Genomic DNA, 16,692 nt, shown 5'->3' with positions numbered 1-16,692 from the left:
GTTTAGATGGACAATACCATTTTATCTGTGGTTTCACAACTGAAGTCCTCTCCACATATCAATCTGAATGTCTTTGGTTTGTTCATGTTATAGTATATATGAAAACTTAATAAATATTGAGGGAAGTAGTATTGGTTCATACTGTACAAAGCTATGTTCTCATACTGTTTGCCTGTGCTTGTATCATTTTACTTATTAATCAAATTTGTAGAGCCACCCATCAAATAAAATACAATTCTGGATGTTGTAGGTTTTGCACTTAATTTTATGGCATGCTGTATTTTGGGGATGTACATGTGTCAAAAATTTGAAAAATATGCTTCAGTCCTTGTATGAGCACAAAATCATTTTTGTAGTCATCCCAAAAAGGAAACTGGACTATTTAGTTTTGTTCCTTGAAAATGTTCCGCTTCTCATCCAAGAAGCTTCTTCAGTTCAAAATCATTTTGCTAGTCATTAAATCACATATATCTTCTTTTTCAGACTTCCGTTTGAGCTTGAATAAAGACGCTGCTGCTTTAAACAGCTGACTAATAAAAGTTTGTGGGATTTTTTAAAGTAGCTGCAAAATGCCTTCAAAACCTTGTCTAAGGAGTCTGGAGACTGTTGGGTTCTGGATAGTATGAAACAGACTGAAATTGAACCTTAGCAAGATGGAATTACTGTTTGTTCACTTTGCTTCTCTTCAGCTCCGGTGTTTTTTTTTTTTTTTTTTGTTTAATTTGTTTTATATGCCGCTCTTCTCCGGAGACTCAGGGCGGCTTACAGTGCGTTAAGCAATAGCCTTCATACTTTTATATATTTATACAAAGTCAACTTATTGCCCCACAACTGGGTCCTCAATTTACCTACCTTAGAAAGGATGGAAGGCTGAGTCAACCTTGAGCCTGGCGAGATTCGATCTTACTTTAATTGCAGACAGCTGGTGTTAAATTACAGTGCTTCTGTCTGTTGAGCTAAACCAGGCTCCTAGTAAACCAGGTGTTGTCCCTCAACAGAATGGTCCTGACCTTGTTTGTTTGTTTGTTTGTTTGTTTGTTTGTTTATTAGATTTATATACCGCCCTACTCCCGAAGGACTCAGGGTGGTGAACAGGCACAAAATAAAATACATAGATACAAAAGTTAAAAGACATAATTAAAACCAGATTAAATAATTTAGCCTGAGACAATTAAAAATCCCAATAATTTAAAACAGATTAAAATTTCGATTTAAAAGAATTTTAAAACAGGGGAGAAAATTAGGCCAGGCCGGCTTGCTGGAATAGGAGAGTTTAAGAGCACGGTGGAAAGTGCACAGATCCGGGATCCTCCGTATCTCTGGGGGGAGCTCGTTCCAGATAGTGGGTGTCCCCACAGAGAAGGCCCTCCCCCTGGGGGCCGCCAGTCGACATTGTTTAGCTGACGGCACCCGGAGAAGCCCCTCTCTATGAGAGCGTACCGGCCGGTGGGAGGCTGCTTGTGGTAGTAGGCGGTACCGTAAATAACCAGGTCCTAAGCCATGGAGCGCTCTAAAGGTGGTAACCAAAACCTTGAAGCGCACCCGGAAAACCACCGGGAGCCAGTGCAGCTCGCGCAGGAAAGGTGTCACACGGGAGTGCCATGTTGCTCCCATAACCACCCGCGTGGCCGCACTCTGCGCCAGTTGGAGCCTCCGGGTGCTCCTCAAGAGGAGCCCCATGTAGAGAGCGTTGCAGTAGTCCAGGCGGGAAGTGACGAGGGCATGAGTGACTGTGACCTTGAGGGAGCAGGTCTGGAACTAGGGGGTATTCCTAGACCAGGGGTGTCAAACTCGATTTCATTGAGGGCCACATCAGAGTCGTGTTTGACCTTGGGGGGCTGGGGTGGATGTGGCCAGGGTGGGCATGGCCAGCTCAATGTCACTCATGTCAGGGGTACCTGTGGCAGCCCAAGTGCTCTGGCAGCGAAAACAGGCTCCTGAGCTCCATTTTTGGCTGCGACAGCTCCTGCAACCTTCTGCCAGCGAAAATGGAGCTTGGGAGTGCCGCCCGTGGCCTTCGCGAGCTCCATTTTTGGCTGAGATGGCCTCCACACATAGCCCCCTGGAGCTCTGTTTTCGCTGGCACCACAGGCCGGTCCTTCACTGTTTCCAGGGTGGTCCCGTGGGCCAGATCTAAGCACCCCACGGGCTGGATCCGGTCCCCTGGCCTTGAGTTTGACACCCTTGTCCTAGACTAACAGTTGACTAGCTGTTGACTAACAGTTGATGAGCAGGTGCAGATGGTGGCCATTAGGGTCTGTGTACAGCTCCGGCTGGTGATCAATTGTACATCTTCTTGATGAGGATATGGCTACGGTGCCTCATGCCATTGCCATCATGTGATCGTGATTCAGTGAGGTTACCTAAAACATCCATAGACTTCCTTCACCTTTTTGAATGTCACTTAATATTCTACTTGCGTAACTACTTTATTTTCTGAATTGGGAAATGCACGTGTTATGAGCTGATAAAAGGTTTTTGAATGCTTATTCTAACAAATCAAAGCAGGGTTCACTTTTGGTTTCTGACTGAAATATGCTAGAAGGCCCAGCTGTGTATTAAAGTGTAACTTTAACAGCTGTCCTAAAATTGAGTTTGACAGTTGCTTTGCTACAAGCTTGTTGATAACGTAAGGGGTAAGCAAGCAGAGAAGGAATGGCTGCTTGAAAAGCTCAGTGAATTTTTCTCTGAGGTCATTTCGAACAGATTGGCAGATAAAACAGAAAGGGAATTCTATTTTGCATCAGATGTTCTTGATCAAATAGAATACTATAACTTTATTACTGTTGTAATTAATGGTGTATGTCACATATTTTTAAACATCTTATATCAGTGAAAATAATATCAGAAGTCACTTTAAATATTTCTTTGCTTTACCCACCCACCCCCGTACTGTTTATTTCCCCCCCCCCTTTCTCTAGGTTTACTTTTTATTTGCTTTTACTACTGTCATTATTTAAAAAAAAAGGCAATATGAATGAAAATACAGTCTTGGGGATATGAATTTAACATTCATCTCCCTTAAACTTTAGCACTTTATTTTTTATAATGTCTGGTTTTTTCCAAGCATCTTTTATGCGGGATTCTTTTTTAACTTTTGCTCGTGTCTTGCAGCTGAAGGTTGCTCAGTGCCTATTGAGACAGACCTAACGCAAATTGTATTGAAGTCAAAAAACATGGTTTATGGTATATATTAAAATATTTTAGACATTCTTAGGATACTGGACTGGTATAGAAAACTACGTAAAATTGTAATATCTAATATCACATAATTAATGCATATGAAGATCATTGCCAGATGTTAGCTTCTGTCAAAAAATGTATGTAATTGTGTGTAATATTCATGACCCATAGTTATCTTGAGTAATAGTCTATGAATGGGTGAAATACATGGTTAAAAAAAGTATCTTCTGACCAGTGGTCCTTATCAGCCCCATTTCGTTACTGCTCCCGATTTCTGCTATAGAAGACCAGCCAGTGAAACATGAGAAGGAAGATTTCATATGAGATGTTCCATAATTGATAGAGAAGCTGCAAAGTTAAGGCAATGGAGAGAGATACAAGGAAGCTTTAAAACTGGTACAGGAGACAGATTTGAAGGAGGAACAGAGGAATGACTCATAAGGAGAAGTGGTAATTGAGGATTCAGGAGCTGACATAAGAGAAGGGAGGACATAATGGAAGAAAACAAATGTTGGATAAATGAAAATGTACCAGATGGGATATGGATCCACTTTCCCTGCAAAAGTAGGGAGAATTCTTTTGAATTTACTCCTGGTGTCTTTCACAGATAAGTCCATGCAGGTATCTTGGCAAAAGTAGAAAAGTGAATGCCATTCTTGTAGTGTTTTGTAGTGTTCTGGGATGTTTATGTCAGTTGGTTATCCCTGGTAGTCTACTTACTAGGTTAATCCTGCTTAGGTGCTGAGCTGCAAAAGTTTTCTTTGTAAATAATTATCCTAGTACAGTGATGGTGATCCTTTTTTCCCTCGGGTGCTGAAAGCGCGTGTGTGCGAGAGCACGCGTGCACGTGCCAACACCCATAATGCAATGCCCCCCTGCAGGCCCTGCATATGCGCATGTGACCCCCCCCCCATGCCCTTCCGGCCCCCACACATGTACGCACGACCCGTTTTGATACTAGCAGGCCTCCCTGAAGCCTCCTGGAACCAAAAACGGGGTGCAAGGGGGGGCGCTGCACCATCCCCACCCCCCACGCATGCACTCGTGTCTCCTGGCAGAGACCCAAAAATCAGGTGCGTGGGCATGCGCAGTGGAGCTGACCTGGGCGTCGGCTTGCATGCTTGCAGAGATGGCTCCGCATGCCACCTGTGGCACGCCTGCCCTAGGTTCACCATCATGGTCGCAGTGGTTTGGGGCAGGCAAAGCGAAGAAATGGCAGGTTACCTTTGTTTAACAATGGCCTCATCTAGCAACTGTTCACAGTTACGATGGTGATGAAAAGTATCTTAGAGACCAATCTTGCATTTATATGACCTTTGTTGGACTGTGAAGTAACAGAAAGTAATGCCACAAAACTATGATTTCACTTAGTGACTGCTTTACTTAATGATCAAGTTGTCAGTTCCAGTTGTAGTTGCTAAACGAGGACTGCTTGGACCAGTATTTGATGATGACATGGGAATTCTTAAATGCATTTATTTCAGCAACGTTCTTCTGAGAATATTATTCTTGCTGTGTACTTTTAATTAAAATGTCAGAGAAGTACTAATCTATAGATGGAGCTGGAAACCCCAGCTGTATCCTGACACATGTGTACATTGCAAGGAGTATCTTAAAATTTTCTCACATTAATTTATGAACATTATTATAGTAAATGAAAAGAGTACTGCTCTAGAAGGGAGAAAATTTTTCAAAGTGATGGTACACCTTACTATCTTTGACTGTTGCCACTATGCAGCTTTGTGATGGATGTGGCATTTTTTAAGGTAATCATGTACCGGTATGTATTGCCTCACTCAACTACAAAAGCTACAAAAGAAAAATGGCCACAGCTCGGCCAACTTCAGGGCTGACAATAGCTAGGCATTGTTCATTCTGTATAGGGATCATATGATATAATGTCTTGCACTGATTGGTGATACAAGAGCTGCAATTTGCATCAGATAATATTTGGAGCCTTTTTAAAGGGAGCTACATGTAGAATGCATGCAGTAGTCAAGATGGGATTCAATCCAAATTAAGTTCTTAATGAACTTTAGATGAGTTTAAAAATTAAAGCGTTAAAAAAAAATCCAGCATCTATTTTGTACCAGACATTTTATTGATTTAGCTGAACTGAAAGGAATCTGTTTAATCAAGTCTCAGTGGATGCTATATGGACTGAGTGCCCAGATCCTTTGTTCCAAAATTATCTTTGATTTCTAAAACCAAATTACCAGATGGAACTGACCTATGTTGAAACTGGTTGCTATTGTTGTCAATATTTTAAAACATTAGAATTCTACAACCAGTTAAAATTAATTCACTGTATACCTATCCTAGATTATTTACTTTTAAATTTCTTCTTCCAATTGATTTTGAAGAGTATTTTGAAGAGTAAAATATCTGTCAGTCACAGTAAATAGCACTAAAATATTTCAAGAGTGAATTTTTCCCAGAGGAAGATAAAGATGTTCTTTCTGAATAGGTAAACAGATCAAATTTTCAAATAACATTCATTGTAAGCAAATGTAAAATAGTTCACAGTGATGAAAAAGGTTAAATGGATGGCACCTGAAATGGTTGCATATTGTCCTTGAAACAGATTTTGGTATCCAGATGGCCTGCTAAATGAAAATGATTCCTTAGTGAACTACTCTAGCAATGAGGAAGGAAAGAATATTTCATGGAAAGGATAATTAAGAGAATGAAATTAATAAAACTTTGGTTAAAAAAACCCTGTACAGGTTCCATTCCAACATAAGTGTGGATAACAGGACCTTGAAAAAACATATTTTATACATATGCCATTTGCCATTTGTATATACGTAGAATATACAAAGAACATTGCCCAAATCCTCCAAACAGAACCACATGCCAAAAACTGTAAATGTGCAAAACCTTTACAATGGGTTAATGAAGCCTGGGATGTATTATCAGGTTAAGTCCAAGGACAACAAAAAGCAATTCAGCCAGAATTCAGTTATTTATTTGCTTATATACAATTGACAGAATCTTGCCAGAGTTTAAACCCTTACTATTCCCACCTTAATGGATATACTCTAGGACAGTGATAGCTAACCTTTTTGCCATTGTGTGCCAGGAGTGTGGGGAGTGCGGGAGAGAGGGGTCGCATGTATGCATGCCCACACCCATAATTCTATGCGCCCTGCCCCCATGCATGCATGCACGACCCCCCCGCTCCGGGCACACGAAAGGCCATTTTCGCCCTCTCCAGACTCCTAGAAAGGCTCTGGAACTGGGGAGAGAGAAAAACGGGCCTTCCCCACCATTCCCTGAGATCCTCTGGAGGCAGGAAACAGCCTGTTTCCCTACTTCTGGTGGGCCCAGAAAACCCGAAAATCAGGAGCTGAGCTTGCGTGCCCACTGATATGGCTACAAACCTATACCATAGGTTTGCCATCACAACTCTAGGAGATTCTAGCAAGTAGTTATCTTTACTCTCTTCCTCTATCTCCTATCCCTAGAGTTGGGAACAACTAGTACATATGTGCAAGGGGAACCTTTACCTTTATGTATATGAAATGCCAGTCAAAGAGCAATGTTGGATCATGCTTATTTATTTATTTTATTTATTTATTTATTATATTTCTATACCGCCTTTCTCCTGTAGGACTCAAGGCGGTGTACAGTCAAGAAAAATAATATGATAAAAAGGAACCGTTTTAGGCCAAATTATTTCATGAATCCTAAATTTTTATCCCAATACCTTTGAAATGTAAAGGGGAAGACAGAAAGAAAAGAAGGGCGATGAATTAAAAAGGCACGTTTTTGGTATGGAGAAATTTAGACTTATATGCCAATAAATTCCAAATGAGTGCAGATAGAGAATTATTTAGCATATCTTGCATTTTGCTATCATTGGTAGTGGCTCGGAGAACTTCAGCTTGTCAGTAGCAGATAAATGGGTCTGAGCCTTGCTTTGATTCATTATCTCTGCTGCAGTAGTTCATCTCCTCAATTGCTAGCAGCAGAAAGAAAGACCAGGCTTTCATTTTCTGTTCCACATTGATTTTTATATTTCCTTTATGTTAGATGCCCTGAGCAGGAAGAAAGACACAATATGAATGTGATACATTCATTGAACTAAACAGCTTTTAAAAGGACCTTTTTTATTCATGATTTTTCTGGCAATAGGGCACATGATGGAAATGCAGAATAGCTGCATCCCCCTTTATTTAGATTCTATATTTAATTTCCCTAATTTACATGAATGTAAAGATTCACTCGAGCTGAACTAATCAGTTGTTTGTTTTATGTCTGGGTCCTTTGCTCAACAATATTACCTAAGTGGTTTGCCCTTGTTTTCTTCCAGGTTTTTTTTTTTCAACTTCCCTGTCTAGTTTTTAATCCTTTAATTTCCTGACAGTTTTCCATCCAGGCACTAAAGTACCTACAGAGCTGGCTCTGCCAGTTACCTTGGGGCTCCAATGGGAGAGCATCACAGGGATAGTGGTTGATAGATTAACAACAGATCCCACCACTCCTTTCTTCCTGCTCCCCCCTCCATCTTTAATTGAGCCGCAGTGTTTGGGTTTTTCTATTAACTTATTTATGTCTTTTAGCTTACACAGGTTTTTAAAAATCTTTTTTGATTGTAAACTACCCAGAGTTTCCCTGAGGTAAAATGGGTGGTCAGTAAATTTTACAGATAAATAAAATAGATACCACAAAGAAACATCATTTTTGCCAGTCAGCGATGAACTGAAGTTTCATGCCTTCCATGATTTATCTAGTCAAACTGGCGGCCTGCGGGCCGGATGCATCATGCACAGGCCACGCCCACCCCAGCTCTGTGAAGAGAAAAAAGTTGCGATATGTCATGTGACAGCAACGTGATGCCGTGAGTTTGACACCTGTGATCTAGTAGATAAAAGGATATATGTTAACTTAATTAAGGGGAGGTCATTCAGTGTGGAATATTGAAATATCCAGTGCTCTTATACAGACTATTCTTCTTCTGGAATGTTCTATTGCCTCCTGTTCTTATTAGTCTCTTTCTCAGACAGCATGTTCTTTCTTCACTAGGGTGTTTTGGACCTCTTTTCCAAGACTTTTTTCTTTCCTTCTCCTTCTCTTCCCCCTTCCCCTCTCTCCTCCAATTGTATTTATGCAATATTTTGCTGTCCTTTCAGTTCATTAATATTTTTTCTTTGAGTGTGGATAAACTTTTCATTATTTGGGAATAAATATTCAAAGTACAAGTTCCTGTACAGGTAGTCCTTGACTTATGACTATAATGGAGCCGGGAATTTCCATCATATACCGTGACTGTCACAACTTGAGGCACCCACATAATTGACCTAATTTTACTACAATTTTTGCAGTGGTTGTAAATGTTGGTTTCTGGCAAAAAAAAAAAAAACCCATTGTAAATCATGGTCCCATGACTGCAGGATTCTTCAAATGGCTGTAAGATCTGTTGCTGAATGCCCAATACGCAAGCACTTAATTGCAAGGAGTGGGCTGGCCTTGGTAATTTTGAATGAACACTAAGTGACTGGTCATGAGTCGAGGACCACGTGTAGTTTTTAGAATTTAAAAACGATACCTGAAGGTTGTTGGGAACAGGTTTGTTTGTTCTGGTGAAAGTTTGCAGCTCGAAAATTCGTAAGTAGAGGACTGTCTATAATGGAATCCAGCAACTCAAGCAGGGATGACAGTGCTTCTGAGAAAGGAAGTGAGATTCCTTCAAGTATTTGCAGAGCGCCAGAATAAATAGGTTTCCAAGTTTTAAAAACTTCTTTAGGATCTGTATTATATATATATAAATATATAGCTCCCGTGCACAAAATTTCAATTCAATAGTGAATGGAGATAACCAAATATTAATATTCTATTTTATGCTTTATGTTTTGGAACATTAACATGTATGCCTCAAATATTTAGGAACAATAGTTTAAAAATTAGACTAAGTTAACTCATACGGACAGTTTTCCGGTGCTTAAGTTGCATTAAGTGCCTGCATTCCATGTCCTCAGATTTTGAGAAGCTTTGCACATAATAAATCTTTATCAAATAATTGAAATTATAATTCTGTTGATTTAAGAGATTCATGAGCATAATTAATTTATTTGTGTGCCTCCAGAGACACTTCAGTTATGTCTGAGTGAATATAAATCATCTCAATATTCTTCATAGCTATGCCGACTAAATGCTTTGTTTTCAGATGCAACAGCTTGCTCTCTTGTTTCCTTTCCTTTCCTTTATTTAGAGTGGTAAATAAAAGTTGCTTAACTCACTTAAGTCCATTAAGTAGTTATCTTTAAAGAGGGATATTCAAGTAATTCAAAGTGCTCATTGCTTTGTTTTGACAGTTTTATCCATTTACAGATTAGATTGCTGAGAAAATTATAAGTGGATCTGGGTTGTGGGGTATTCAAATGATTCTTAGAAGTCAGTTGTTGCCAAAATAGACAGTCCTGAAGAATTGTATTAATTCATAAACACTTTCCTCCGTACTTAAATATTTTGTCCTTATTTAAGCAGGCTTTCTCTCTTCTCTGTAGAAGATAGGCAAGCTGACAGTAAAAATCCGTGAAATTTGTGATTGTCTGTTCCTGCTGTTGCTTTCTGTGACAGCAGCTGAAAATGTAAACTGTTCTAAGGAAACAGCTGTACACTTTGTATTTGTGAATATAAGCATAGTGTAGATATTTACAAAGGAGTACTAGTTATCATGCTACCAAAATGAGGGAACCTTGTCATGAAAGAGTTAATTTTTTCTGGAAGGGCTACCTACTCACTCCCAAATTCTTGCCTCTACTTTCTTGAGAAGATCCTTTGATAGCTTTGGTCTCCAATAATACATCTCTTTCATGTTTTAATCACCCAAGAATGTTGTTCAACTTAATGTGAAATATTCTTTTGGTCATTGGGCCATTGGGCCATTGGGTCAGTGAACAGTCTTACTCTGGATTAAGTTAATGATCAACAGTTGACAATTTTATGTATCACATTAATTGTGACTTTGACAGGCAAAGTCATGAGATTTTTAACACTAGTGTAGTGAATGTAGACAGAATTTTCCAGTGTTCTCTGGGATGTTCTTTCCCCAGAATGGTGAGTTTTCCTTGTTCTTGTGGAGTAGGTTTTTTTAATGTGGAATAAAGGCATGGATGGTTGAACAGAGGAACTGGAGGTGGTAATAATTGAAAAATTAAATTTTAGCAAGGCAGTTGTAAAGTAGCTTGAAGATCCCAATCTCTCAAATTTTTGGCTGCTTTATGTCTCTGAACTCCAGCTTCAGTTTGGCCTATATAAATTTTCAGAAGCAGTTCTGGGGATATAAATTACTAAACGTCTTGAGATGTTTGGGTTGCTAGCAAATTTTTATATTTAAGTCACTGAAGAAAGGAATTCCTGGAAGCAATCTAACATAGCTCTTTTTTGCTCATTTTTTAAAAATAGAAGCTTCATCTGGATTTCAGACCACTAAATAATAGATAATCCATTCTATTAGACATCTTTGGCTGGGGAAAGAACACTTGACCTCCATTAGTTGAGTTGAGATCAATTAAAGCAAATGGAAGGATTTCAGATAAATGATCTATTTAGGCACAGCATAGCAATTTCTTTCTTTAGAAAGTTAAAAAACTGAAAAAAATGCCCTAAAACTGAACATTAAAACAGTTCAATGATATTTTAACAATCTGTTAAATTAAAATGATCATCATAAAAATATAATTAAATATAATTGCAGTTTAGCCAGTGAAATCCTTGGTGGGCTCTTTTCCCAAATAAATCTTGCCAGCCCTCCCAAGTAAATTAGATAGGAAATTTGATTAATTCTACGTTATTGTAGATTACATAACAGTCTGATGTAAAATCCCCTGCAGCCACTTTTAACCAACTAGTCAACCAGTTTCTTCCAAGTTTCTTCCTTTGACTTTTAGGCCACTAAGGGCTCTTATATAATCAGTCCCTTGGCAGCATCTCTTCCCCTCATCCATCAAGGTCACTCTCACAACCCTTTACAATTTTCTCAATAATCTGTTTATCTGAGGAAAACACCTACTGGGAATTAACACTGTAGTACCTCTTAAAACATAAATCAATTTAAGAGCTATATTTATTTTAACAACATTAATCTTGCCCTACCAAACATATCTATTAATGATCTTTTAATTTTTTTTAGCATGTTGATTTCCACATTACAGTATAGGAATATGTAGTCCTAAATTTGAAATAAATTCTGTGAAATCTTTGTCTATTTCACCTATATTACACCAATCTTTTTTTGATTTCTGTATCCATTTTTACAAAAGACAGGGCAAAACAGGACTGCTCTAATACAAAGTGAGTTATTGATCCAAAATTCCTGACATAGCATTATAAGAAGTGAATACTGCTGAGGACGTTTGGAAAACTTTGTTCCTCCTTTTTTAGTTCAGAGCAGTTTACAAAGATAAATTAAGATAGACATCCATGGCTTAGAGGCACAGTATTTTAGTGCTTTCTCCAAGATTAAGCTGTGGACATTAAGAACAAGCTGAAATTAGCCAGCAATCGGAATCAGGTACTAGAAAGGCTAATATAGTTGTAAGTTACATTAAAAGAAGCATAGTAGAAATGATACTGTCAGCGTTCCAAGTATCGCACCCACTGAAAGCAGAACTCCGAGGCAGGTAGATTACTCAAAGAACATGTTTATTGGATACATCATATTGGCACAGCCGGTGAAAACCAACTCTAAAAGTTCCCATGATTTTCACCTAATTAAAAGAGCAAAAGTCCCCCCTCCCAGATGTCACCGGTCACATTGTCCAATGAATATAGCTGGCAGGCTGCTTGGTCGCCCCTCCCCTCCTTCAACAGCCACCTGTTACGATGACCTGAGTTCTCACAGGAAAACTTTTTGTTTTGGCAGTTAGCCGGGGTATCTACTTCCCCCTTCCAGTTTCGTGGCAACTATGAGGCAGCACAAGATGGCTTCAGTTTACATCTCTCTCTAAGCGGCTTACAGAGTCAGCATATTTCCCCCCAACAATCTGGGCTTTCATTTTACTGACCTCGGAAGCATAGAAGGCTGATACAACCTTGAGCCTGGTGAGATTTGAACTGCCGAATTACAGGCAGCCGGCAGTCAGCAGACGTAGCTTGCAATACTGCATTCTAACCACTGCGCCATCGTGGTTCAACTCGTATGCTGAAAAAACAACCCACAAAGCATCTTAAAGAGGGGCCACAGTGTGCCAAAATGCCCTTTGAGCCATGCTCCTGGGCCATACGGGGCTGGCTTTGCGATGCAAAAAAAGGAGACAAAGCCAAAAACAGCCTTTCCCCTCCATCTTTTTCTTCTTCTTCATAGCATAAAGCCAGCCCCACCCCCATCCAGGAGCTCTTTGCAAAATTAGAATGCTAATTTCAGGATTCCTCATTCTGGTTGATTTGATCTTATGCATGCCAATACTGCCTTACAGATAGATTATTTATCACTTCGTGTTAATGGACTGTTCCTCCTTCATGGATATTTGTATAGGTTATCTGGATAGGTTATGCTAAAAGCTAAAAGATATTGATTTCATAAAGAGCAAACAGGAAGAGCAATTATTTACACCCAATAATTTATGTTCTGAGGATGGTTACAAACTGAGTTATGAATCTGGACTCATAAAAAATATGAACAAAATATATTTTGTACTGCTTTATACATTAGAAAGACAGCATCATAAAATTGTGAATTTATTCATAGTCAGTGTATACAGGTAGTCCTTGACCTATGACTGTTCATTCAGTGACCATTCAAAGGTTCCAGCTGTTCTAGCACCCCCATGTATCATCTCTGACCCAGATGGCACCACTCGTGCACCCTTTACTCTCTTGTGCATCCTCCCCAACCTTCATGGTGCTTCTTGCACACCCTCACACAATCTCTGTGTGACCTGCATGGCACCATTCACACACCCTCTTGTGCACCTTCCCCGACCCATGCAACTCCTTTCATATACCTTCACTACACTGTTCCTGACCCACACGGCACCCCTCACACATTCTCACATTCTCTCCCCAATTGTTTCCTGCCTGCAAACTTGGACTTGCAATTTCCTGCCAGCCTCCCCACTGACTTTGGTTGTGGGAAGTGGGTAGAAAATTGCCTCGCCTAACAACCATGGCTGCAACTGTAACTGCAGGGATTGCCACCTCTAAATGAAGTATCATTTTATTACCGCATCACTTAACAACGGAAATTCCAGAGCCAGTTGTTGTTGTAAGTTGAGGACTAGCTATATGTTCAAAGTAAATGCTAAGTTAGCCCCCTAGCCTCTTGTAATCTTCATCCATCATGCCTCAAATAGCCTAGTACTTGTGTCCCAGCTAGAGATGGATAATCCTCTGGATTAAATTTGCCTGATAAATTAAAAAAAAAATCTGGGTTGTGCTTTATTTGGGGATCATACATTAAATAGTTATGCTGTAATTGGTTTTGGACTGCAGTTATAAGCTGTTGAAGTAGAAATCAATCAATATACGATACAAATATGTGTTAAGTATAACATGTGTCATATTCATTTAGTTGCTGAAATTTTAATTACACAGTTTTTCCTCTATTTTGCCATAAGTAGATGAATATTTGGATACATGATGGATTTAATGTAAGGTAGATCATAAACTGGGCATAAATGTGCTATTACCTTTTTACATATTTGTAGGTTTCAAAATATTATACAGTATTCCCTCTCCCTCCCCTCTCATTTTTTCCTAAATTTCTTAAATATTCTCAGTATTGCTTCAGTGTATTTTGAGGTCTCCATTAGTGCAGTTAATGAGTCCCATGAAATGGTTGCATTATTTGAATTCACACTCGTCAAAGTGATATTGCTATGGAAAATAGGGCAATTGGTTCCAGCACAATGAAAATAGGCAATGAAAAAAAATTAAATATAGATTTTTATACGTTTATTAAAATTTTACAGTACAGGATAAAAACAATATACTTACAGTATAATTAAATGTAAGGTTAACAAAGCCTCAGAGTAGGTATAGAAAGCAAAAATAAAAACCAAAAAATTCTATGCAGGTTCAGGTGTTCCAACAACTCCTATTTAGTGTTCCCTAGAGCACATTGGGACATGGTGGCTCAGTGGCTAAAACGCTGAGCTTGTCGATCGAAAGGCCGGCAGTTCAGTGGTTCGAATCCCTAGTGCCGTGTAATGGGGTGAACTCCCGTTACTTGTCCCAGCTTCTGCCAGCCTAGAAGTTTGAAAGCACGTAAAAAATGCAAGTAGAAAAATAGGGACCATCTTGGTGGGAAGCTAACAGCGTTCCGTGCACCTTTGGTGTTTAGTCATGCCAGCCACATGACCACGGAGATGTCTGTGGACAGTGCTGGCTCTTCAGCTTTGAAACGGAGATGAGCACCGCCCCCTAGAGTCAGAAACGACTAGCACATATGTGCAAGGGGAACCTTTACCTTTAGAGCACATTAATGTTGTTCAATTATATCAAATGTTTGCTCTAATGCAGTAATGAGCCTCTTCTTTTTTCTGTTTTCTTCTGATGGCATCTTTCTTCTCTCCATATTGTACCCAAGAATGCTCATATCTAAAACCCCAACTAGCCTGAACTGCGCATACTAAATTAGCCTGGCATTAACTGAATTTGCAACTGTATAAATTGGTAAAGATCATTCATAAAGAATGAATCATAATCATAAGAGATTTAAACTGGCGGCATTCTTCCCCTAGAGAAGTTATATTTTCTCCAAATCTTTGTATATTCTTTAAAAAAATAAATAATGAAGAAGAGTGATGGTATTTCTCTGAATTAATTGATTTTTTTTCAAGGAGAACTTTAATTCAAATGTCACATGTACCAAGACAAAAACATTATCACATCTGCATGGTTAAAATAGCTTTATTTCTCAGATACACCACTGTGTTTTAGTCTACATAAATAAATAAATTTTAATATCCACTACTTTTTATAGTTCACACATTTTATTTATTGCATCTAGGGCTCACTAAACTGTAAAATCTGAGCCAGAATTTATGAGAAAGGAAACTCTGCCAATATTTTCTTCTTAATTGTATCGAAGGACAAAAGTGGTGAAAGCAGTGAATGTCTTTGTTCAGAATTGCTACGATTCTGCTTTTTCACGTGAAGCAGCTCAAGAATAGCTTTAAAGCAGAATCACAGCTGCATTGCAGAAGACAATAGGGGCACAAACTTGTTCACAGAATTTTGGATGTTAAAGGAAGCCAAATACATACTGTACAAGAGGTTGGCAATTAGAGAAAATAAGTTTAGAAGGTTTTGCATGCATGCAGTAGATATCAAAAGTCTACACATCTCTGTTAAAATGCTAGGCTGGTGAGATGTAAAAAAATCAAGAACCAAGATAAATCACTTCAGAATTTTTTACACCATTAATATAACATATAAACTGTAAAAATTCAGTTAAAAAAATGAAATCTTTTAGGAAGAAAAATAACAATAAAATCATACATATATGTAGCCTAAGACCTCCTGGATGGAGACATACCGTATTTTTCGAAGTATAAGACGCACCGGAGTATAAGACACACCTACCGTTTTTTGTTGTTGTTTTTTTAAATGTTTTTTTTTTAAATTTTTTAGACAAACACACATACAAACATACAATGTATTTTCTTTGAACAGAATATTTGGCTGGTTCACAAATTTAAACAGTGTTTAGTCATTTCAATTAAATTTACAATTTCTATAACCATGGAACCATAACCATAACCATAACTCTGTAGACTTAGTTCTGTGGAATTTTGATATTGTGTTGGATTGACCACTCAGTACCCTTTTGGTATGCTGAACCTAGAGTCAATTTCTTTGTCTAAAAACCCATCGCTTCAGATAATACTTCTCAAGTATTTGAACTGAAACATTTGTCAGCTGGGTATCTGTTTTTGGTTCTACAGGCTTGGTATTTGGCACAGGCTTGTAAAGTAGTTCAGTCTAGTTCAGGGTGGTAGTCAGACTAAAGAGCATAGCAGCATCTGAACATTTATTCAGCATTAATACTAGATTGCTGTCTTTGTGAGCCATGAGTGTACAGTCAGCAAAGAGGTTTCTTGAATGACTGTATGGAGGCACTTCATCCATATATTCAAGCAGAAAAGTAAAAGGGAGAACTACCTAGTCAGTACCTGATGTACACTCTTCCTTCTGACCCTGGACAACATATGACAATGCAAGTGAAGAACAGAGTAAATAGGAATAGGAACATAGCCCTGATTTTGCTCCATTGGAAATGGCATTTGCAGCTGAAGTATCACCATTGTAAAGAATCTCTCCTGTCATTTTTCCCCCCCATTGAGCAGTAGAATCAACTTCACAAATTTCCGCAGGGATCCATGATGTCTCGGGATGATCCAGAGAGCCTCTTTCTTTACAGTGTCAAATGCCTTTGTCAGGTCAATGAAGACAGAGTAGAGAGGATTGTTCTGCTTGATGCACTTTCTCTAGTTTTGCCTCCTGGCAAATACCATGTCTGCTGTACTGAAAACCGCACTGTGCCTCAGGGAGGTTCCTTTT

The 16,692-nt window shown here is 38.9% G+C and overlaps 1 protein-coding gene across 1 annotated transcript in view; it reads left to right on the top strand.

The window, feature by feature from the left end:
- Positions 1-16,692, top strand: part of DDX10 (DEAD-box helicase 10) — a 154,306-nt gene that overhangs the window by 77,201 nt on the left and 60,413 nt on the right. The window lies entirely within an intron of this gene.

This window comes from Pituophis catenifer, unplaced genomic scaffold, assembly GCF_029215685.1.
Source record: "Pituophis catenifer annectens isolate HBS135680 unplaced genomic scaffold, rPitCat1.0.hap2 SCAF_4, whole genome shotgun sequence".
Taxonomy (NCBI): domain Eukaryota; kingdom Metazoa; phylum Chordata; class Lepidosauria; order Squamata; family Colubridae; genus Pituophis; species Pituophis catenifer.
This window is presented reverse-complemented; position numbering and strand designations above follow the sequence as displayed.